The following is a 25,382-nucleotide window of genomic DNA, read 5'->3' on the forward strand; positions in this document are numbered from 1 at the left end:
ATTATTCCAAACTCTGAATTCTGGCCCCAAAGCAGCCTTCCTCACAGAGCTGACGTGAAGCAGTGATAAATACGCTGACTTCCTCATCATTAATCAGACGGACGCTTGTCGCTACCTGTCCAAAAGGGCTCAGCCGGCCCCCTGGGGGGCGCCGCAGACATCAGATCCCTTCTCTTTCTTTTTGCGCTGTCTCCACACATGACTGTTAACACCCCTATCCTACGACCATTATGTCAGCCAAGTCATATAAATATTTCACACATTTTTTTTTAATGAATTGGACATCTAGCTCTGTCAATGGCAGTCAATGAGTTACATCCATCAAAGATGCTACTTTCTTAGCCTTCTTAATGGTCCTTTTTTTCTTTCTCTCCACAGTATACAGTGGTACCTCTACCTAAGAATGTCTCTACATACAGAATTTTCAGGTTAAGACACACCTCAATGGGAAAATATTGACTCTTCTTAAGAAATTTCAGGATAAGGCAAAAATGCAGTACGGCTGGTATTCGCAGCTCCCAGAGTTGACTGAATGTAACATACTTATAGCTGCTCTGCCATTGGCTATTGCCTAGCAATTCTGGCATCCAATTGGCTAAGAGGGACCTCTACTGTCTTACTGACACTGTTCTTCAGTGGCTCACATCTTATTTACAGGATAGGGATTTCTTTGTGACAATCGGAAACCATCAGTCAGAACGGACCAAATTCACTTGTGGAGTCCCTCAAGGGTCAATTCTTGGACCACTCTTATTTAACATCTATATGCTTCCCCTAGCTGAGATTATGGAACAGTATGACATCTATCACACCTATGCAGATTACACACAACTCTACATTTCTGTGTCCCTACATGATTATAGGCTCTTAGTCTCTCTGAGAAAATGCATTCATCAAATCAATGAATTGATGTGCCAGAATTTTCTCCAGTTAAATGTGGAGAAGACAGAAGTGATCATTTTTGGGCCAAAAAAAGGAAAGGTAAAAAATAAGCAGGCACCTTAGCACAATGTCACTTAGCGCTACAAATCAAGTCAGAAACCTTGGCGTAGTTATTGACTCAGAGCCATCTAAAGTCCGTCACTAAATCTGCTTATTACCACCTAAAAAATATAGCCAGATTTGAGGGGCTTCTGACTCAACAAGACATGGAAAAACTTATGCATGCATTCATTTTCAGCAGACTGGACTATTGCAACGGTATATGTACAGGTCTTGATAAAAAATCAGTCAGGAAGCTGCAGCTAGTACAGAATGCTGCAGCCAGAGTCCTCACAAATACGAGGAAACTGGACCACATTACACCGGTTTTAAAATCGTTACACTGGCTTCCAGTGAGTCAAAGGATAGACTATAAAATACCACTGCTCGTCTACAAAACACTTAATGGCCTTGGACCAAAATACATGCTTGATTTGTTCGATTCTTATGAAACATCTAGACCCCTAAGGTCGTCTGGAACCGGTCACCTGTATGTTCCAAGAACAAGAACCAAGCAGGGTGAGGCAGCATTTAGTTACTATGCTCCTCACCTCTGGAACAAGTTACCTGAAGGTCTGAAGTATGCTCAAACTGTTAGCTCTTTTAAATCAGGGGGTAAAAACGCTTTTGTTTAGCACCGCATATACATAACTGTCTATATATTTCAATCTACTTGCTTTCTATTCCTCTTGTGCTTATCTCCATTGCTGAATTCAATTATTAGCAGTAGTAGTAGTAGTATTTATTTTATTTTTTTTATTCTATTCGTGATGTGATTTTTATGTATAATTTTATTTCCTATTTCGATTGTTTTTACATTCTATTGAGTTTAATGCGATTTTTATGATCTTCATGTGATGTAAAGCACTTTGAATTGCCTTGTGTTGAATTGTGCTATATAAATAAATTTGCCTTGCCTTACTGTATGTATATATGTGTATCCCAGCGACCTCTTCATTAGCTCGTGTTCTGACAGCTTTACACTAATGTATTAACTTTGATTCTTTACCTTATTCTTTTTTTTACACAATGCACAACTCAGATTTTATGTTAATTGTGCAATAAGCTAATTGTAACATGTATTTGTTACATGTTTTGATGCATTTTTATGCATTATAAAAGATGTCTAAATTTTGGGGAACTTGGAATGAATTAGGGCATTTACATGGAAAACGCGTCTCTACTGACAGAATTTTCAAGTTAAGAAACTACTTCCAGAATCAATTAATTTTCATAAGTAGAGGTGCCACTGTCCTATTTCCATGACATCCAGTCAAATGAGTGCTGACATGATTAATCCACTAATCGAGTATAAAACTGGATAAAAACATTTTTTTTTTACTGTGAAAACAACAGGGATTTTTTTTAAACATTTTATTTTCTTAAAAATGTTTATTAATTTAAAATGTTGAAAAAAAAAACAGTGATTTACTACTAAATTTTTATTGAGATTTTTTTTTTTTTTATTTAAGTTGGAAACGCTAACTTTCATGGGCCACACAAAATGACGTGTTAAGCCAGATCTGGCCCATGAGCCGCCGGTTTGACACCTGTCTTTTAGAAGGACTTTGATTGTGGCATAAATTATGTAAATTCATAGAGATGGCCAGAAATACCAAATTTGTGACAGCTTATTGATTTTCAAATGAATTTAATTTGATCAATGTACATTTTTTTGTGATAAAAAAAACAAAACAAAAAAAACCCAGAATAACTGGAGCTGGCCAATTTGATACAGAATCCTATTGTGAGACAAACAAAGTTGTATCAAAGAAAAACATAAGAATGTTGGAGGGGCTGCTTTGTCGTAACATGGCCTGGACGTATTGCTAGCTGCTTTTTGAAGTGAAACCCATTTTTAAAAAAAGAAATCCCAATGCGTACTTTATATTTTCAAGAAATTTTCAACAAATTTCATGAATACGTTATCAACAAAACCCCTACCGTGCCATGCAATCAACCTAACTTAGTCCTTCCATCTTCATGTGGTCCCACAGACAAGACCCGTTGGTGCGACTTTAACAAGGTGCCTGTCCTTGAGAGATTTGTCTTGTCATCAATCAGCGGTGGCCGTGGTGTCGCAGCGGTGAGAGAGATTGAGAGTGAACCACACCAAGAGGAATGAGAAAAATCAAGAAAAAAGGTGGGTTTAATTAAGAGATGGGAAACGGAGTGAATGAGGTTAAGGGATACATTCCAGGGAAGTCTATGTTTGAATATGAAGCAGCTACCCAAGTTGAGAAAGCTCCACCGAGCAGAGATTTTCCCACATAAACACCAACAATTTTTTTTTGTCCTGATTTATATCTGCCGTAAAAGTCATGATCACTAGTCGTTTGTTTTTGTGTCTGCTTGTGTGGAAACCCACTGACAAACTAAGTTTTACTGTCCTTTTATCGTCGCACCACCGGGCTGGTAAAATTCAGTGCGGATGAAAAATTGCCAGGATATTTTACAATCAAGAGAAGTCTTGTGGCTGTCAGAGCCGGATCGTTTTCAGGAAACTAAATCACTGAAAATGTGCATTTGTTGGGAGTTTTTAAGTCAACCAAAATGGTTTAATCCATTTATTTTTTTAATTTGTATTATTATTATTTTATTTTTTTAATAAGGCTAGCGTGGCTTATATTTATGTTCTGCTTGAATTCTTTTAAATTTGAGTGGAGAGCCTTTATGAAATTTGTGTGGAGCATTTTATGAAATTCTCTGGCTTTTATTTCATGTGTTTTTTTTAGGAAATTTGAGTAGTAAGAGTGTAACAGTATTTGTATTCGTCCTGTACCGCCACAGTACGGGCATCAGGATTCGGTGCATGCAATCAGATGGTGAATACGTTCAAGTCACAAAAAAAGATGTCAGAGTTAGTCCTCCTAAAAATCTAGGGGGCGGTATAGGACATTACGAGAAAATGAAAACACACCAAACAAAATAGCATTTATCATTGATCACTACTAGAAAAGTTGCAGTGAATGTATAGAGTGGGAACTATCAAATGCAGTTACTAACACATTTTGAAGTGTATTTCATATTTTCAAAAGAGGTCCAGCCCAAGGCTTAAGTCATTAAAACACTCTTGGCACGATTTCAAGAGATGCTTTTTCAGTTTCGGAACGATTTGCACATTTTGTTTTATTTTAGCCGATATATATATATATATATATATATATATATATATATATATAATATATACTGTGGAAGTGTATGTTCACTGGTAATGGTTTAAAGTTAACTGAGTGTAATCTAACATTGAAAATGGTAGTACCTGATTTTCATGAAAAAGTTACCGAAGCTGGCGAGTGCTACCTAAGGATTACCTCAGTCAATCCCTACAAAAAAGTGCTGTTTTTGCACATAAACTTGGAATTAAAGAGTGTTAGAAGAATAGAACATCAAACTTGTTTTATATTTATTTTGAACATTAACGAGCTGCTTTTAGTTTTAGCCAATAAAACACTTTCCAAAAACATTTTCCCTATTGTACCGAAGCCGTACCAAACCGTGACTTGTATCCATCCATCCATCCATCCATCCATCCATCCATCCATCCATCCATCCATCCATCCATCCATCCATCCATCCATCCATCCATCCATCCATCCATCCATCCATCCATCCATCCATCCATCCATCCATCCATCCATCCATCCATCCATCCATCCATCCATCCATCGTCTGCATCACTGCAGACGCTGCACCGATCCGCCTGTCAATCTCCCGCTCCCTCCTACCCTTACTCATGAACAAGACCCCATGATACTTGAACTCCTCCACTTGGGGCAGGATCTCACACCCCACCCGGAGAGGGCAAGCCACTATTTTCTGTCTGAGGACCCATGGTCTCGGATTTGGAGGTGCTCATCTTTATCCCAACCGCTTCACACTCTGCTAGCAATCCAGAGAGAGCTGGAGATCGCAGCTTGATGAAGCCAAGAGCACCACATCATCTGCAAAAAGCAGAGATGCAATGCTGAGGCCACCAAACCGGACCCCGTCAACGCTTCGGCTGCGCCTAAAAAAATTCTGTACATAAAAGCTATGAACAGAATTGGTGACAAAGGGCAACTTTGGCAGAGTCCAACCCTCACTGGAAACTCATTCGACTTAGTTGCGGCAATACGGACCAAACTCTGACACCGGTTGTGCAGGGACCGAACAGCCCTTACCAAGGGGCTCGGGACCATGTACTCGCGAAGCACCTCAAACAGGACTCCCAGAGGGACACGTTGGAACGCCTTCTCCAAATCCACTAAAGACATGTAGACCTTTTGGGTGAATTCCCATGCACCCTCGACAGTGTTGTCACAGATTACTTGAAAAAGTAATTTAATTACTGATTACGCCTAAAAAAGTAATCTACTTACTTTACTGATTACTTCATTATCAAAGTAACTAAGTTACTTTAAAAGTAATCTATCAGTTACTTTTTACCCATTCTTCTCCCTTTGCCGCCTCAACATAAGAATGACAACAGAAAAATGTCACCACATGTAATTCACTTTCCGATGATTGAATTTAAAGGGGAATATCAGAATTTCGCGCTAGCTTAGCCACTCCGGAGCCCTGAAACTAAGAAATATCTGACAAACTGCTTGGAATTTTTTGAAATCAACTCCACCTACCAATTAAACCCCGCTAACTCTTAAGATTAAGCCTAATGTCAAAACTTCTGAATTTTGGGTTATGGTTAACAGCATATCAGTGCCAATGTAAAACAATGCAAATTGACGGCACAATAATCAACAACACGCTAGTGGATTGTACAGTGCAATAAACACAAAGGTGGTGGCGGGCGCGGATGCGCGTGCAGCTGTGCACATTAACAACCCGGAAGTACTCCTCTCAACACACACGAGGTCAATTTGGCCACAAAACGTGGCGGCAACTAAGCACTTTACACTCAGTCGGACTTACAACACATCCCACAGATGCTAAACGAACACATCACCTCACGGCATGAATGTGCAACACCCATATGATGTAAACAAAGCTTGCCAACTTGCAGCGATGACTGCCCGTCGTTGCTACGGCAAAGCTACGAAATGGCCGCGCATGAAGGGGGTCCAACCTGTTGCTGATACCCTCCAGAATGAAGGAAAAATACTCACCTTCATTAATGGATATCCACAGTTCAACATTCCCTCGCAACGTCTCAATACTCGGCGCGAATGTCCACCCGCCTCAGTCCCACACAAGGCCAGCCCAGCCTATACGCAGACTATGCAGCTGCTTAGGGCCACTGACCACTAGTGGGCCCCCAATCTGGCAACCTCATTTTATACGTTATTAGAGCATCGTGAATAATGTGGCACGCATTGCCGTTTATCTATGCAAACATCCGTTTACTACAGTTTGCTTTGACTCTTGTGAGTTTTGATACTTGATTACAAGCTTAAAAAAAATGAAAGTTCTTCATTAACTTTTTTCTTTTCCTCTTTTGGAAAACGGTTTGACGCCATCTACTGTAAGTACCGACAATCATTTGGGGTGAGAAGTTTGAAGTACGCAGTGCAACAAAATCTGATTAATATACAAAATATGGACGTATGGGTTGGATTGCATGTATGGGTTTCACAGTACACTGTGATGAAATGGTGGGCCAAAAATATGGGCCCCTTGGCATTATTTTGCTTAGGGCCCCCAAATGGCCTGGGCCAGCCCTGGTCCCACAACACGTGACGTGAGACCAAAACAGGAAATGGCTAAGAGATTGTCATGGAAACACGTACCGGGAACCTTTTATTTTAGCATTTGCAATTCAAAATGCTCTTCGTACATGACTACAATATTCTTCATTCTACATACGTTATGAGGCAATGAAAAAAGAGTAACGCAGAGATACTAAGGAAACTAACTTGAATCAGATTACTGGTGTAGAAAAATGAACATGTTAGATTACTCGTTACCAGTGTTGGGCACGTTACTTTAAAAAAGTAATTAGTTACATTACTCACTACTTCTTCCAAAAAGTAACTGGGTTAGTAACTGAATTACTCTATAGAAAAAGTAACTAGTCACGAGGGAAAGTAACTATTTCCATTACTTTAAAAAGAACTTATTGTATGTCAAAGAATTTGAAATTTTCTGAGCAGTATTCGAGTCAGTGGAATAGAGAAGAAGAGACAGGTAGTTAACTTGTTAGGTGCTTCAGCAGATTTGAATTGCTTACCACAGATGTTGACAAAAGCTTTGCCCCGGGACATAAATTACACATTACATGCAGGTTCTTTCCTTTAATTTCGACAAACTTGAAATAGTGTCTATATCTCCACCTCTTAAAAGACAATTTTTCTTCTGAATGCTCTGCCATCCCGACCCTGTGCATCTGTTTTGCATGTGTGTGTTTGCCGCACGCGCTGTTCCGGTTTGCTTGTGAAATCACCGGCTCTGATTGGCTTACAACGACACATGACTCTAATTCTCAGCCAATCACAATCACTTCCATCGCATCTCTCGAGGGGCTGCATTCAGGTAGGCGCGTTTCCCAACAATTCACGTCACCTTCAAAGCGTCTGCCGTCCTGGCGTCCTCAAGATGGAAGCAGAGTTATTGCTGGCTGACAGTGGGAGATGGGAACGAGGCTAGCATCAGGTGTAGCAAACACAGAAACGCTACAAAACTTTGGAAAGCACTGTCTAATTGAATGAGCAGGGACAAACAGCTTAGAGTCAGAAGTACGTGCGCTATTCTCGAACCTGAACACACCCCAAGTCTTGGATGACAAATCAACAGAGCAGAGACTCGACTCGACACGGCTGGTAGTTTCTTCAATTTATTCAGAGTAAGTAACGCACCGCTTTTGACTGTCAGTAACGGTAACGGCGTTGTAACGGCGGAAAAAGTAATTGGTTAGATTACCCCGTTACTGAAAAAATAACGGCGTTACTCCCAACACTGCTAGTTACTGAAAAAAGTAATCAGATTACAGTAACACGTTACTAACTAACGCGTTACTGACAACACTGACTCTCGAGGACCTTACCGAGGGTGTAGAGCTGGCCCACTGTTCCACGGCCGGGACGAAAACCACACTGATCCTCCAGAATCTGACATTAAACGTCTCGACGGACCCTCCTCTCTGTGATCCCTGGTGTAGTTTATGTGAGGTGGCTTATGTGCATTTTTTTTTTTAGTTAAAATGATAATCAAGTTGTGTGACTTTTGTATGTTCGTATGCTCTCTCCCAGTCCAAATGGGTCAGACGCCTGTCGCCGCCAATGGCGCTGAAACTCTATCGCTCACTCCCCTATTCCAATTTCCTGTGGGGTAGCAGACTTTTCGCCAATTCCCCCCCACCAAAAACACCGATACACCGATGTGTGCCTTTCCCTATCTCTGCTAAACACACTGGCATTTATTTGGCTCGCTGCAGTCGTAACGTCGACGCTCAATGCCAACTGTCAGAAGTGTTTGTGTTTGGACTTCACGGTCGAGGGAAGCGGAGCGTGTGACAACTCCCTCCCGCGAGTTCATTTTTTATGTGACTGCAGTTTAATTGTTGCGCTTTGGAAATCCCGTGTCAAAAAAAAATCTTTTATGTATTTTTTTTTTTTTTTTTTTTACCTCCACTAAGTTGAAAGCATTTGAGAAAGGCGGCAAACTTGTAATGTGTCTCCCCTGCAATGCTGCAGGGAGAATTGCACCAAAGAGTAACTTAATTTCACAGAGAATGTTCTGCTGGGTGTCCAGAGGGAAACAAAAGTTCAGGGTTCAAAAAGTTGCTTTCCTTTCTTAGGAAGGAACTTTACAAATGAGCAGTATCGACCATACTAAAGGTATCCAAAAGCGAGCAGGCTCCAATGGGAAAAACAACATCTTTGACAGAAGAGTGTGCGCTTTCTGTTCGTGTGGGACGTAGACTACTTATTTCGGACGTCAAGCTGTCATTTCTGATTTACTTTAGGCGCGTTTATGTGCAGATTATATTCAGGTTAAAGTCGATTTTGTATTTTTAAGATGTGCGGAATTTTCCTTATGAATAGATGTAAATCAGCCAACGTATTCTGGTACTGAATTTGATAACACTAATGTCATGTCTCATCATTCTTGTTAAGGTTTCATTGTTTTTTTCATGGAGGCTTGTCTGCTCTTATTTTGGTATTCACCTTTACTTCCTGCCCTTATGTTTCCTAATCATGCTGATTGTAGCCACCTCTGACCCTGTGCATAGTCTGCGTCTGCCCTTGTCCATTGTCAGTTCGTCTTGTATCCCGCAATGCCCTGAGCCACCACCTTTTGTAGGCTTTTGCCTAGATTTATGTTGGCTCCAATGCTTTTTCTGTTACACTGTTTTCTGCTTCGAGTCATTGCTGTGGTATTTTTCAATGTCACCTTTTGGACTAATCATTAAACCTTTTTGTTTGGACTTAGAAATCATGCAATAGGGTCCTTGTTGCATCCTTCTCAACAAATGGTGTCATTTTCATATTCCGCCCAATTGCAATCCTGGTGTAGTGATACCTCTACTTATAAAATTACATGCGTCTGGAAGTCTCGTAACGTGAAAATTGCGTAAATAGAGACTTTATTTACAAATAAATACCCTAATTTGTTCCAAAACTACACTACTGAAACTTAACATTGTTTTATAAATGGGGTAAAACCAGAATAAAACAGCCACGTGCATTTGAATCATTCCATTAACCCAGTACTTCTCAAATAGTGGGGCGGGCCCACCTAGGGGGGCGCAGAGCATTGCCAGGGGTGCGCATGTAACCTCGGGGAACATACTTTTTTTCCCATACTAGAATAATGTATCATTTTGTGTGCGCAGTATTTTTGGACAAAACAAAAGCACACAGCAAAGAGCACTGGAGATATGACAAGACTAGGAAATATGACTAAGCATATGTAGCATTTGGCTTTGTCTTTTAATACAGTGGGAGACTAGAAAAGACCAGTCTGTGTCTAAAAATGTTTGCAACGAACAGCAGGAAGCCACATCAAATAAGATGTCACTTACTGTATAAACATTAGACCCCACTCACATTGATAAGCCACTTGATTTTTTTCCCCAGCCAAGACGTGCCAAACATCGCCAACAATCGTCCCGCTTTGTTTCGCAGTGTTAAATCAGTAAACCAGCGAGCACTGTTAGCATCATATAAGGTGGCATACCAAGTTGCTCAGTGCAAAATAGCAAAAATAAAAACTGTCCCACTGTCCAATAACACTGTTGTTTTTGTTCGATTAATTTTTGTTTTTACGGTTAAATGGTTATTTGAATTTTTGATTTTTTGATCGATTTTATCAAAATTTATTGTTCACTATTAAATGGTCAAAAAATGTACCGTGAATGTATTTTTACGGATTGGATGTGACTTTTTTTTTTTTTTTTTTTGATTCAGGCAAAGTGATGCCCTTTAAGTCTTTTCTATACTTTATTGTAAGTTGAGCTATATATTTTTTCTTTAATATTAAAAAGGACACAAAATTATGCAGCGGTATACTTATATTAATAATTTATAGGCAAATGATACAATTTACTGCGGCGGCAGAGAGTTGTGTGTGTGTGTGTGTGTGTGGGGAGGGGGGGGGCACGAAACGTTTACGTCTTCCTGGGGGCGGCGTAACAGAAAATAATTGAGAAGCACTGCATTAACCTAAACTAACCTGACCTAACCTAAACGTTAATACCTGTAATAAAGAAAATAATAGAACATAATGCAAAGGAATATAGAAAAATATATCTTCCTTCTCTTTCAACATGGTGCCTATCGTACACTTCATGACACAAAAACGTGTGGAGACCTGTGCTCTAATGTGCTACCAATGTAGTGAACTGCACGTGGGCTAAAAAAACTCTTTGTGAGACAAAAACGCGAGGTGACTTGAGCTCTTTTGGCGAAGAAGTCGAGCCCCTTGAAGGACCTACCCTCTGTATTACTCTAACACACTCAATATTAAATATACAGCACTTATACCACAGTTTAATGAAAACAAGCAGAATATAGGGCATAAGAGATAAATAACTCCTTATCACGGAAGCCCAGCGAGATTGATGCTGACAAGCACATGTCTGCACCACCAAGTCTCTCAATCAGTTCTCCCGGACAGTCCACAACAAATTGCTGGACGGTCCGTCCTAACACAAGGACCACAGGAGAACGCCCGATATCCAACTGATAACATGACTGACAAGACTCCAAAAGCCACTTTGACGCTGAGGTGGCAAAATCCACAACTCTCATCGCCCGGACAACAGTAACTCCAACAGTAATCCTCCTGTCCAATCCACAAACAGACAATAATCCCAAACACACCCTTCGTCCTGCCCACGGCCTACCCTCCGAGAGCTTTCAAAAGACTGAATGTTTAATAATTGTTGTCGTTTTTCTCGAGAGCCTTTTGTTGACTTCTTGATGACCTTGGAATGAGCTTGCCTCCCCGCCTGAGTGTTTCTGTTTCGCCTTGCCGTTTTGATCTCTGTCGACCTGAATAAATTGTCAACTTGTTTTCAGTGAGCCTTCTTTAAACCTTTCAAAATGGAGTAAGTACAAAGGGTTAAGACCATGGGTGTCCAAACCTGTCCGCAAGGGCTGCTGTGGGTCCTGGTTTTTGTTTCTACCAATTGAGCACAGACAGTTAAACCAATGAAGTTTGTGCTAAAACAAGCAGCGCCTGACTGCAATCAACTGATTACACTTGTGAGACACCAGATTGGTGAAAAGATGTCATCTTGTTTTGTAGGAATGAAATCCAGCACCCACTGCGGCCCTATGTGGAATAGTTTGGACACCACTGGTTAAGACTAAGGTGAATGCACAGAGTTTGCCCTTCTGGCCAGATTGCCGAGGTCCCGCCAGCCGGGCTCGTTGGATCCACGCCAGCACGGGTCCAGCAGTTCAGCTGGTGCGACTCCTGCGGTCTGGCTAGAAGGTCAGATTTCTTCACCCTATACCGGCGGTCTGCAAACTGTGGTTCTATAGCCACATGTGGCTCTTTAGCGCTGCCCTAGTGGCTCATTGGAGCTTTTTCAAAAATGTTTGAAAATGGAAAAAAACGAAGCTTTGTAGCTAATTGGTTCAAAGCTTCATGTTGGTTCATTTGGTCTTATTACAGTCTTATGATGCCGCTGTCAAAGTGTTACTGGTTTATATATTTTGGTGTAAATATCCCATAATATAGTGAGGAAGGCTGCGGCTTGTAATCCAGTGCGGTTTATAGTTCGCAAATTACGGTATATGATAATGTAATCATGAGTTTCGCTCTCATTCCAATTTTTTTTTTTCATTTTTTTGCCAAGTATGACTTGAGTGCTATAAGTACTTCCTGTACTCCAAAATTCCTGGCTAACGTAGCATATTCAAAATGCTATAACGTCCATATGTTCGGATAAGAGTAAAATTTTTTAAAGAACATGAGTACTTTCAGACTTCTTAGACTTGTCTACAGTACATGGCTTTGCAAAACTGCTAAAATCCTGATTTTCAATATGCTATCATTGATCAATGGAGGCCTCAGCATCCAAAATCCGTGCGCTTCCCAGAAACATGACACGAGTGGAACACCGCGTCCTCTTTGTTTCCCGCCGCTATAAAGACACACGGATCGATGGTCGGAGTCGTGTGACTGATGGACTGAAAGTGATGTATTAGTCATGTCTTAGGAAGATGCTGCAGGCAAGAAAGTCTTTTGTCCCTGTCGTATCAGTAACTCGGTGTTGTTTCTCATTTGCCCGCGTTTTCCGCTTTCTCCCCTTTCGCTGTCTGTGCGACTGTTTTATTGTTGCCCCGCAGTGTCCTCTTAGATCTGGCTGTGTGCTCACCTTGTTGCAAGCTAAGCTTCATCCGACAAGTCTTGCCCTCGCCTGGCTACCGGCGTTATTCGAAAGAACCTTTCGAAAAAGAAAACAGACGAGTAGGATGTTGTAAATTGTGCTTTGTGTTTGTATTTTGCCATTGTGTGCCTCAAAGGCCCAATTGCAGGGTGCAATATGGAATGAAGAATTTCCGAGCTGGATAAAGGATGAAGATTTTAACAGATTGGGAAAATTCAGTGGCCATACTGTATTACTGCTAATAGATGGTGATGTTGCTATGAGCTCTTTCTTCTATTTTTGTGAGAGATTAAGCAATCAGAGGCGAGACTGCCTGTAAAGTAACAGGAAATATGCAATGAAATAATGGTACTGTGTTGAAAAATAGTTTTTAGGTAAACACCAGTGGAATAAAATTTTGCTTTTGGTGTGTCTCAGGCTCGCCTGATTTGAGTTGTCCAATAATGACTTTTATCACCGTTATCCCGATATTGTCCAACTCCAAAAATCCGATACCGATATCAAACCGATATCGATATATGCGGTCGTAGACCTAACATATTCGATGCTTTATTAATGATAAATGTAACAACTTCAAGGTTTTCCAAATAAACATTCTGTGAAAAATAAGAGAACAAATTCAACTGAAGTTACGGAAAAAGTGTCTATACTGCGCCACTATATCTTTGAAGGCAACTGGGTGACTTGATGTCGACTCTCCTTCTGGGAACTCTGGGTATTACGCAATCCGGCTCGAAGGACCAATAAAATGTCAAGTTCAAATATAAATCCTGAGGGTGACACTTATAAAATTACCCCAAAAGAGGAGAGAAGGCACTCAGCTTTTTTGTGAAACTTGCAAGGAGAACGGGAGGAACTGTACAATGCAATACTAGACTACATAATACAGTTTCCAAGATCGCTCTAAACCTACCCCTCCTGTGACCTTTCTTTTTTTATTTGTGTTGGCTCTAGCAACAGATGGGTGTCTTGCCCTACAGTGGAATGAAATAGTATCTCAACCGTTTGGAATTTCTCACATTTCTGCGTAAAATCACCAAGTGTCTTTGTCAAAATCACACAGATAAAAATACAGTGTCGACTTTAACTAAAACCACTCGAACATTTATAGGTTTTCATACACAAAATATTAAATGTGATGTTTCACTAATTTCCTCCCCTTTTGTCATTCTTTGCATACTATCGTCATTAGTATATGAAAACCTATGAAGGTTTGGGTGGTTTTAGTTAAAGCAGACACTGTTTTTTCCATCTGTGTGATTTTGACGAAGATCAAATCACATTTGATGGTGATTTTATGCAGAAATGTGAGAAATTCCAAAAGGTTCTGATAATTTTCATACCACTGTAAAAAGGAATTATGGAAGCAAGCTGTCGCCACCCTTAAACTAAGGTATTGTTAAACTTTTTTTTAATAGAAAATAATTTAAGAACATGAAACATAACTGTCATTTTAATTCTTATTAAAAAAAAAAAAAAATCCTTTTTATCAAATTCACTGCTGGCCCTCCTAGTGGAAATCCCGTTTGAAATGCATCAAAAGTGAAGAAAGGAGACAATCTGGCAATACTAAGCCTCCATCCTGATGCCCCTATTTCATATTCAAATTCCCCTTCCCGCGCACGCGTGTGCTCGTTGCTTTGTTTTCCTCGATGACAGAATGCAGACGACTGCCTTCCCAACTGAGACGGATGCCTTTTATGCGGCGCGGATTTTTCTAATGCGTGTTTTTCAATTTGAGATGCCAGTAATATGATGTGACTCAATAGAGCCTGAACTGTTCTACTTTAATACCGACACGCTTTAAAAGTTTTACAAGTAAAATACTTGCCAATGAGTTAAAATCAGCATTTGTTGCTCATCTTTGAGTGCCATTGACGGCGCAAGACGTCCAATCGCCCAGTGAACAGAGGGGTGATTTAGTGAAGCTAATATTACAAAAATACCATGTAAAACCTCGACTGAATTCGCCATATTTGAATGATTTCCTCCATTTCCTGACCTATTTGCTTCACCCTGAATCATAAGCGGATTTTAAGGGGGGGGCAGTCCTCCCCCCCGGTGGCCGAAAATTGTCATTGCATTTATATATATATATATATATATGTATATATATAATATATCAAAGTTGTAAAGCAATAAAACTACAGCAAAAATGAATGAAACGAACAAAAACTTTTTAGAATGGGTCAAAATTATTTTTCATATGACTAGCAACTTAGACGGCATTTGCTTTGCATATAATATCCCCCCCCCCCAAAAAAAAAATTAAGGGAGGGCAATTTTATTTTTCAAATCATTTTTTTCTTTGAAAAAAATTTTTTTTTTTTTTTTTTTTTTGATTGAAGCAACTTTTTTGGGATTCAATGATTTACACACAAATGTCCTACCCATAATATGGCCCAAACACAAAGAAGATTGCTTCAATCAAAGGAAACTTTTTCAATGAAAAATTTGGGGTTCAAATAGATTTTTAAATCTCAAATATTTTTTCGCTTTCAAAAACTTTTTCCAAGATTGAAATTTTCCTTTTTTTGATTGAAGTGATTTTTCTTTTTGAAAATACATTTTTTTTAGCAACTCATTTCTTGATTGAATAATAAAGACAAAAATGTCCTAGCCAAAATGTGCTTCAATCAAAAAAAAAAAAAAAAAAAAAAAAATCTTTCACTTTTTTAGAGTTTCAAATTCATTTTTGCATTCACATTTTTTAAAATTATTTTTTTATTTTTATTTTTTTAATGAAAGCGACTTTTTGTTTTGGTTGAAAATATAAATTTTGATTGAAGCAACTTTTTTTTTGTTAAAGCAACTTTTTTTTTGATTGAATAATAGACACAAATCTACCTCCATATGACTCCGCCCAGGTGATACAAATTTTGACTGGGGTAACTACATTGGCACGACCCCAGTGGGCGTACCATATTCAACGGATGACGATCTTGGTGAAAAGTATTGCCTAACCAGCCTGATTTAGAATTCCCCTCAAGAATGATATGAAACAAAAAACGCTCATTGTCAACTTATTATTATAAATATTCTTGTAAGTTGATTTTATTGCTGACACTGCATTTCGGGGTCATCAACATGTTGTCCCCCTGCCCCAAAAGTCAAACGCCGCCTATGCCTTGAATCCACATGCGGGTCTGAAAATCTGTTTATTCAATATGACGATGGCTCACGCTGCCGCCCTTAAGGAAAAAGCAGATCTAGGCAGCCCACACAGTAGGTGTAAGTGCATCAGTCTTGACTCATATCTCCAAAATGACTAGCGGGTCATCAATGTGTCTGCCGCCATTTGGCAATCAGGCAGATAGCGGAGGACTTTTCTACTCGGCCACTGGATGAGTGAGTCAGAGCGCGATAGTCACCTCAGCCCTTCAGTGGAGCGAACATAACAAGCTGCCAAAAAGGAGGCGCAGAGGCTGTTGGACCCGGAGGGCTTGAAGACACTTGGGAGCTTTTGCACAATAGCTTTCCTTCCACCTTTTACCTGTATTGACTTCTCGGCCTTCACTTCAGATTATGCGGGAGAGCTCACTTGTGTATCTTGACAATGTAAGCTGTCACGGCGATGCTTCTTGTTTTTGACTCGCTGGTTAACCTCGATTTGTTGTGAGAACATTATCTGATTTAAGTAAATCAAAATACGTGGAAAATGACCCTAAATAGGGTTGTTTTTTCCTATCAAACATTTTAGGGAGAGTGGTCACTTCAGTGGACAGCAAGTAACTTTTTTGTCATTAAAAAAAAAAACTAAATTATCGCAATTATTGATGGTAGCTTTGCATGTAAGTTCAGCGTGTGGCCCATTCACACCATTCAATTACCAAAATGGCTGGTATTCTCGTGTGACGCTGGGAATTTTTTTAATTACCCCCCAAAAATGACAGTTTGCACCAAAATGCGGGTTTAAAAAAAAAAATTCAAAATGTTTCCTGTCCTACAATTTTTATATAATTCACATGAATCAAACATTTCAGGAGGGTATGGGGCATACAATTTGCATATAGAATTTGCCAAAAACCCACGGTTCCCACAAAATTTACCAAAAATGTTCCTATTCGTTTCTAATGGCCAAAATTTTATTTTCAATGGCAGAGAGACATGGGTGGTTGTGATTTTTGACCAAAAACTTACCATTACAGCCCACTGACATTCATCTGGTGCCCAAGTAAGTTGATGCCATTGACAGCCATGCACGTCCATGCCAATGACGGCAATGCACGTCCATGCCATCGATGGGCATGTATGCCGATGCTATTGACAGCCATGGATCTCGATTTTATTGATGCCAATGTACGTCCGTGCCGTTGACACAAATTTACGTCCATGCCATTGACGGCCATGTACGTCCATGCCACTGCCGACCATATATGTCAATTCTATTGATGCCAATGTACTTGGATTCAATTATCAGCCATATGTATCCATGCCATTGACGGCCATGTATGTCCTTGCCATTGACGGCCATGTATGTCCTTGCCGTTGACGGCCACGTACGTCCGTGTCACTGCTGACCATATATGTCAATTCTATTGATGCCAATGTACTTGGATTCAATTGACAGTCATATATCCATGCCATTGACGGCCATGTATGTCCTTGCCATTGACGGCCATGTATGTCCTTGCCATTGACGGCCATGTACGTCCATGCCATTGACGGCCATGTACGTCCATGCCATTGACCGCCATGTACGTCCATGCCATTGACCGCCATGTACGTCCATGCCATTGATGGCCATGTACGTCCATGCCACTGCTGGCCATATATGTCAATTCTACTGATCCTAATGTTTTTGGATTAAATTGACAGCCATATATATCCATGCCATTGACGGGCTATGTACATCCATGCCATTGACGGCCATATATGTCGATTCTATTGATGCCAATGTACTTGGATTCCATTGACACATACTGTATATAAGTTGATGCAATTGACATAAATTTACCTCCATGCCATTGACGGCCATGTATGTCCTTGCCATTAACGACTATGTACGTCCATGGCATTGATGGCCATGTGTGTCCATACCACTGCCGTCCATATATGTCAATTCTATTGATGCCAATGTACTTGGATTCAATTGAAAGCCATATACACTGTATATACCAATGCAATTGACGGCCATGTACGTCCTTGGCATTGACGGCCATGTACGTCCTTGCCATTGACGGCCATGTATGTCGATTCCATTGATGCCAATGTACTTGGATTCCATTGACATATATGTAAGTTGATGCCATTGACGGCTATGTATGTCAAAATATCCACAGGAAATGACCCTGAAATGCCCCCAAATCAATAGGAAGTGACCTGATATCAACAGGTGACCCAGAAATGTCCCCATATCAGCAGGAAGTGACTTGTGATCAACAGGAAGTGACTTGAAATCAGCAGGACGTGACCCTAGTGTGTGTGTGTATATATATATATATATATATATATATATATATATATACTGTATATAATACTGAATATTTATAAATTCAAAACTGAATACAATTTTGTTAAAAGCTAAACTAATTGTCATTCGCCTCTCACAGTCAAAATGAATTGGACATCCAGCACCGGCGATGGCAGCCCAAAAGGTTAAACAATATCTAATCATTTATGAGCTGTATTGAATTTAAAACATGAGTTGGACACTTATAAATACTCACTTACAGTATCTATATCGTGTACTGTATAATTAAAAAAAAAAATTAATTTCTATTACCAGAACAAATAAGATTTTGAAGTTCTGAAAAAATGATGGACAAAGCAGTAACAGTCCAATTTTTGCCTTTTCTACCCATTATCACATAGCAGTTTTGTTATCAACCTATAGAGAGCGCTGTTTAACTGCAGTGTTCCACACTTGCTTCATCTGATGTTATCTTAAAACCCATGTGCTGCACTGTGCTCTATTTGTCTCTTTCTCTCTTACATGCAAACAGCCTCCACCCTGTCTGTCCATAGTCGCTGCCTGTCACCCCACACACTCAGGGAAAAAAAGGGGAGAGGAGGGCTCACTGACATGATTAGAAGTTAGCTCAACAATAAGGACGGTTGAAAGAAAATCAGTGAAATCTTCTGGGACGCGTGTTATGTTGATGCGCGTTTTCCAAGGATTAGCATAATCTTCAGGTGTACGAGTTAGTCTGTGGAGTCGATCTGACAGGTCACGCGTGTGCGTGTCACCGAAGGCGAGAAAAAAAAAAACGTGGCTGTGTAAATGTCATGTTTTGATGTTGAATAATATGCAGGGCTATATGTGACTCATGACCTGTAAACAATAGCTTTCTTGAGAAGTTCATCCTGAGAACAGAATGGAAGTAGATCAAAATTTAAAGTGGACAGAGAGTGTTGAATTTTGATGAGAAATAAGTCACTCTCTACCATTGATGGCGATAGACGTCCAAATGCATTGGACATTTATCGGTGTCAGTTGCAGCCAATGTTCAGATTTAAAGACATATTTAACTCTCAGATTTTGCAGAGTATGTGTTGTGGTAGTTTTACAGAATAGTATTTATGACAAAGTGCGTTACGTTTTTCAAAATAAAAGCTTTGAAAGCAGTCTCTAAACTACGCTTTATTGTGAACAATCAAATCTGTGTTGTTGCCACGGCAACCTCGCATCACCTCCGCTATAATACAGGTGGGCCAGCCCACGCACCGCATGGTGTGCAAAAAATGTTTATTTCAAGACATTGAAATCCAGATTAGCGCCTGTCACTGTCAATTCAGAATGACTGCTGGATTAAAGTGCCGATGGACTAAAAGTGGAAACTGGCACTGCGTGACAGTTGTGGCCAAGTGCCAATCACTGACAGTGATGTTGACGCGCGATTGACAGAGGAAGGACGGATTTGGACGAGTTTTGGGACGCCGTGTGGTCCACCATCAATCAGTTGTTTTTTATTTAGTGATCTATTTATTGTTCACAAAACATTTTTTTACTTCAATGTACTCGGGGAAAAACAAGAGGTTAGCTTGCGTCGGTTGGAAAAGGGAAAATGTGGTACAAAAATAATGTGGATTGGAATTGAACAATGTGAGGTTAGTTCAACGGCTGCCATTAACGTCAGTTTCTTTGAACTGTGAGGGCTAATGCCGTTTTTAAACATTTGATGCATCCTACTGAGAAACATTTAAAGTATTTGAAATATGTTTTAAAAAATTAGACGTTACATCTTTGTGTTTAAAGACAATATTTCAGAAGAAGTGTTGCCAACTTTCGACTTTTTATGGTCATAAGCCATTAGCGACAAATCTAGCGACTTTTTCTGGTGTTTTTTTTCTTACACATAGCCTCATTCCTCTCCTTCAGCGTCCATTACAATTACATGCAAATTGCCAATCATGCAACTTTTAGGATAGCCAATAGCTATTTTCCTTACTGGGGAGTTGGCAACACTGTTCATGGTGTATAAGTTAGTTCAGAAGTTTTGACTATGGTTTAGAAATGTCCGAATGTGTGTTTGGGTTTTGCTTTTAAAATTATTTAAATGTCAAAACCAGTGTTGTTAATCTTACTTTAAAAAAGTAATAAATTACAGTTACAAATTACTTCTCCCAAAAGGTAATTGCGTTAGTAACTCAGTTACCTGAATGTAAAAGTAATTAGTTACTTGACAAAGTAACTGTTGATAATTTTCATGTTTTTTTTTTTTCGAAAAACAAAACAAAACAAAAAAAAACAACTGGTCACACAATCTAAAGTTTAAAGGGTTTTTGGGACTAGGGGTATTGCGGATATTGCGATAACCAGATAATAATAATAATAACTACATAATAAGCTTTGCTATGTGTGGAAGTCATTTAATGTTGATTTTAACGATTGATTCACATCAATCGTTAAAGTTGTTAAAATTGCTCCCGTTATTGCATAAGTTCCCTTCAGTCTACTTTCGACATGTGTAAGTTTTAAAACTGTTTCATCATTTAAAGATAGATTTAAGTTTTGCCGATTTAGGAGCATTTTAGATAAAAAGTGACTTAGGTTCGCTAGGAAGGTTCTCTAAAACAGAGGCTTCATGTGAAGTCTGCTTTAAGATGGCGGCTGTTTACTAACGCATCTAGTTCTTTATTATATATGTTGCTAATGCTGCCGTGTCTGTCATTTGCATCTACTTCTGTATGTATGTGATATCTACCGAAGCATCATATGGGCGTAGTTTGTAGCCTATCGGCTACAGTCAGGTATTATTGGAGCCACCTAGCATAATAGCATCGCGTTTACAATGGCGTCACACTCCCTTGCCTCCTCCCCACTCCTGGTCTGCTCTCTCGTCTCCGTGAGTCCATCTTTTTCCAAACTTTTTCGCGGCAAATAACGCCATTAGTAACGGCATTATATTCTAACGCCGTTATTAACAACACTGTTCAAAACATAGTTTAAAAAACCTTAAACCAGAGGTTGCGCTAGACATTTTCGTTGTCTGTCATTTTGACTGACAGGGTCATAAAAATCCGGTCATAATCTATTTTTACCCGTCACTTAAATTTTTAAAATGATAATGATGACATATTCAATAGTATTTAGTTTTCATTCATTTTTAATTAATATTCTAACGCTTGCTTGGCGGCAAAAAATTAGACACGGAAGTCGTATTTTTCTCCCTCTTTTTACTCTGCTTACCGCCAACAACACCAACAAAACAACAACTCCACCCCCAAGGAAAAAGAGGCAACTATATAGACCCCAATCACCAACGTCACACAATGATCTTAATTGTGGTTGTCAGCCCAAAATCTTCTAAATATATATTAAATGCATCTTACCAGATATAAAATGACTACTACATAGTCTGTGGTGATCGTTTGGTGCCCAGATTTCTTGTCGAATTACAGCAGTCCATCTCGCTCTCCTCTTCGGGTCTCTCAGAATACGGTAGAACTTCAAGTCTCTCCGTCTATCTTCTCTGTTACTGCAACCAACCGCCACACACGCCTTCACCATTTTGATTATTAATGTTAACGAGCAGAAAAACACGCCGTAATAGGAGGCATGTACGTAGCGGTAATGCGTAAACACGACGAGCTGACGGACAATATGGCGGCTCGAGTCAGGGGGGCGGAGTTGTGACGTCATGTGATTGGGGTCTATACACAGGCGGCAATCTAATCCACCAATTGGATGATGCGCTGGCACACCGGGTGCACCAATAAGAACCTCGCGTTGATGTGTCAATCACGGTGCCGCCGCCAGACCCCAGTGACGCTATAATATTCTGACTGAATAGCCAACGACGTCATGCATTAAGAGAGACAATAGCTAATTAATATGCTCACTCGCCACCCTGTGGTCTGGGGTGTGAATTGCAACCTGTCAAAATGACGGACGGACTTCAGTTTTTTTCCGTCACCGTTTTAAAAAACCGGTCAACGACAGAAAATATTCGGGTAACGCGACCCCTGCCTTAAACATTCATAATTTATAGTAAAAGAAAAATCTTAATAGTGTTCGGAGTAATACTATTATTGGTACCAAAACAGCACTAAAGTGACGTCATCGGCTTTGGGGAATACTAAAGCCTGGTTTATATCTGATGTGCTGAAAGTTCCGCATGGAAACGAGACCCAGAGAGGTCATCCGGCACACATTTTTCACTATGTATACTCTGTGCTGCTCCACGCAACTCTGTGCGTAGTGTGAGAAATTTTTTATTCCCCAAAGCAATTTGGCACCCCTGCCACTGGATTGCACCCAAGGCAACTGCCTAGCTCGCCTATGCCCAGGGCCAGCCTTAACATCACGTATAAACCAGTCTTAAGAAATAATATGTTGGTGTTAATAATTAATGTTTATTCATTCGTTGACAGCCCTCTCACTTCAAAATTAATTGGACGTTTATTGCCATCAATGGCAGCCAACTAGTTAAAAAAATTTTTTTTTCTTCCTCTGGACAAGATTTACCCTTGCATTAATTAATTTAATGCTAGTAGACGTTCATTCCATTTGGACATTAGTTTGTGCGGCACTGGCAGCCATCTTTGGTTAGGAAATAGATCTTGAAGAAATTCCACGGCTTCAGCGCATTATTTCTTAACGAGGTCCTTTCAGTGCTGTATCGATATCGATAATATCGGTGCAACACGCAACATAATTTTGTGGGCCCTTCACATATGCATGAGGAATACCTTATCACATCATCATCTATCCCCAGCAGAGAGTGCACCACTGTTTTCCCGTTTCCATTCTCTCTCTTGCCACCCCAACTTTTGTTTTGTCGCCTGCTTTGCATGTACTGCCAGTAAATACTCCGTTTAATTTGACTTGGGACTTTGTTGCGCAAATTAAATCCACCCCCTGCGCGCAATCATATTTATTTTAGAAGGACAGCCAGTTAGAATAATGCGGCTCGACTACAGAGCAGCTAGCGGGTGCAAAATGTAAAAAAAAACAAAAAAACGTGGCTGCATTTGGTGGGCCCGAGCACCTGGATGACGCTAATAGATACAAGGCTGTAATTTGTCCTCCGAGTTAATCAGCCCTGAGCAGGAGGGAAGATGGAGTCTGTGAGTGTTAGGAGGGAAAATTTATAGATTTTCTAAGTAGGTGAGAAAAGCAAGAGCGAATCCCGGTGATTTTACGGCGGAACGGGAGAGGATAAATCAGGTTATCATACATGGCCGGTTTAAAAAAAAAAAGAAGTCATTTTTCGTCTAATAAATGATCTCTGTGTGCTACATAAATATCATCATACCCTGCAGCAGTGTCCGCTTTATTAACTACCGCTATGAAATGTGCGAGAGAAAGAAAGATGGCGTCATTTGAGGTGTCGTGGTTTAAGTGGTCGCGATTTACTGTTTGTCAGTAGGGTAGTGTACTTTTTTTGGGACACTCGTTAACTCTTTGGCCGCCGTTGACGGCGATAGACGTCATATCCATTTGAATTGGAAGGGGATGGAAGGCAGGCAAGACTTTAAATGGGTTGGACGTCTATCGCTGTCAATGGTGGAGAAGGAGTTGGAATGTAGGTTTTTGTATTCATTGATTCATTTTTTTAAATCAGAAAATAAAAGTAGTATTGGCACCTTTTACTATTTTAAACATAAGATTTTTAAAATTATTATTTTATTATTATTTTATATATTTTTTAAATATATATTTTATTTTGTATTTATATATAACACATGTATTAGATTTAAATTGTTATGTCTTTTTATTTATTTTTAAAAGCTTTATTTTTCTTTATGATCCATCTTAGAAGATTAACTTTACATACAGTGCTGGCCAAAAGTAATCACACTCCTGCAATTCTGTCAGATAATGCTCAATTTCTCCCAAAAAATGATTGCAATTACAAATGCTCTGGTAGTAATATCTTCATTTATTTCGCTTACAATGAAAAACCACAAAAGAGAATGAAATCATTATCATTTCACAAAAAACTCACAACCTTTAGACATAATAACTGCGAACAACCGCTTCCGGTATCCATCAATGAGATTCTTAAAATGCCCTGCTGGAATTTTAGACCATTCGTCTTTGGTCAACTGCTCCAGGTCTCTTAGATTTGAAGGGTGCCTTCTCCAAACTGCCATTTTCAGATCTCTGTACAAGTATTCTATGGGATTCAGATTTCAGGTCTGGACTCATTGCTGGCCACTTTAAAAGTCTCCACTGCTTTCTCTCAAACCATTTTCTAGTGCTTTTTGAAGTGTTTTGGGTCATTGTCCTGCTGAAAGACCTACGACACTAAGGGAGACCCAGCTTTCTCGCACTGGGCCCTACATTATGCTGCAAAATTTGTTGGTAGTCTTCAACTTCAATATGCCATGCACACGGTCAAGCAGTCCAGTGCCAGAGGCAGCAAAGCAACCCCAAAACATCAGGGAACCTCCGTCATGTTTTACTGTGGGGACAATGTTCTTTTCTTTGAAGGCCTTGTTTCTCTCTCTCTCTAACTCGAACTCTGTCTCTGTCTGTCTCTCTATTAAGCTTGAGAACGATAAACCGATACGACCGGATATCCGGTTTTACAGGTGAGAGATACAGTTGTATCGATAGTAAATTTACCATTCGACAGTAATTAGCCATTAAATATTCAATGAACCGATAGTAGAGATAGAATTCGGCTATCGCGAGCACAAGAATCGGCTTCTAATGCCTAGTTCAATGCATTGCTCAATATGATAATAATTTAGCTTTTACCTCACATGCTGCTTGTGTCATTCACCACACAGCGCACTTAGATTGTGACCGCCGTCGTGGTTGCCTCAACTTCCCATTCATTTCGGCAGAACCGCTAGTAGTCGCCGTCATTACCCGATCGTCACGGGCGTGTCATAACAACGCGAGAGCTAACAAAACCACTGTAACGCACGCTCCGTAGCGTTTTCTTCACAGCCCAAAACGAAACTAAACATACTAAAACAATGGACAGTTTGCGCACCACGCCAGCGACGTGCAGCGATTGATTTTCAACGCATCCACAAAAACAAAAGTCGGACTTTGAAGTGACAAAGGCAACCAGATCTGTTTGCATGGGACAGAGCTAGTGTGAAGTGTGAAGCGGTACAGAGATCGTGAGTTTTTAACCCTGAAAAATAACCCTACTACAATGGTGGAAAAGGCGGCATATTGTTTCCGCGAAACGCAGTCTGCTTAAACATGAACATGTGGATT

The 25,382-nt window shown here is 39.9% G+C and overlaps 1 protein-coding gene across 1 annotated transcript in view; it reads left to right on the forward strand.

The window, feature by feature from the left end:
• The window catches only part of LOC130910911 (ephrin type-A receptor 7-like), a 747,396-nt gene that overhangs the window by 52,978 nt on the left and 669,036 nt on the right, over positions 1-25,382 (forward strand). Inside the window, exon 3 of the mRNA XM_057828557.1 lies at positions 2,979-3,124. The gene's annotated coding sequence lies outside the window, so the exon portion shown is untranslated. The remainder of the gene's footprint in view (positions 1-2,978; positions 3,125-25,382) is intronic.

The sequence above is a fragment of the Corythoichthys intestinalis genome, chromosome 22, assembly GCF_030265065.1.
Source record: "Corythoichthys intestinalis isolate RoL2023-P3 chromosome 22, ASM3026506v1, whole genome shotgun sequence".
Classification (NCBI taxonomy): Eukaryota; Metazoa; Chordata; class Actinopteri; order Syngnathiformes; family Syngnathidae; genus Corythoichthys; species Corythoichthys intestinalis.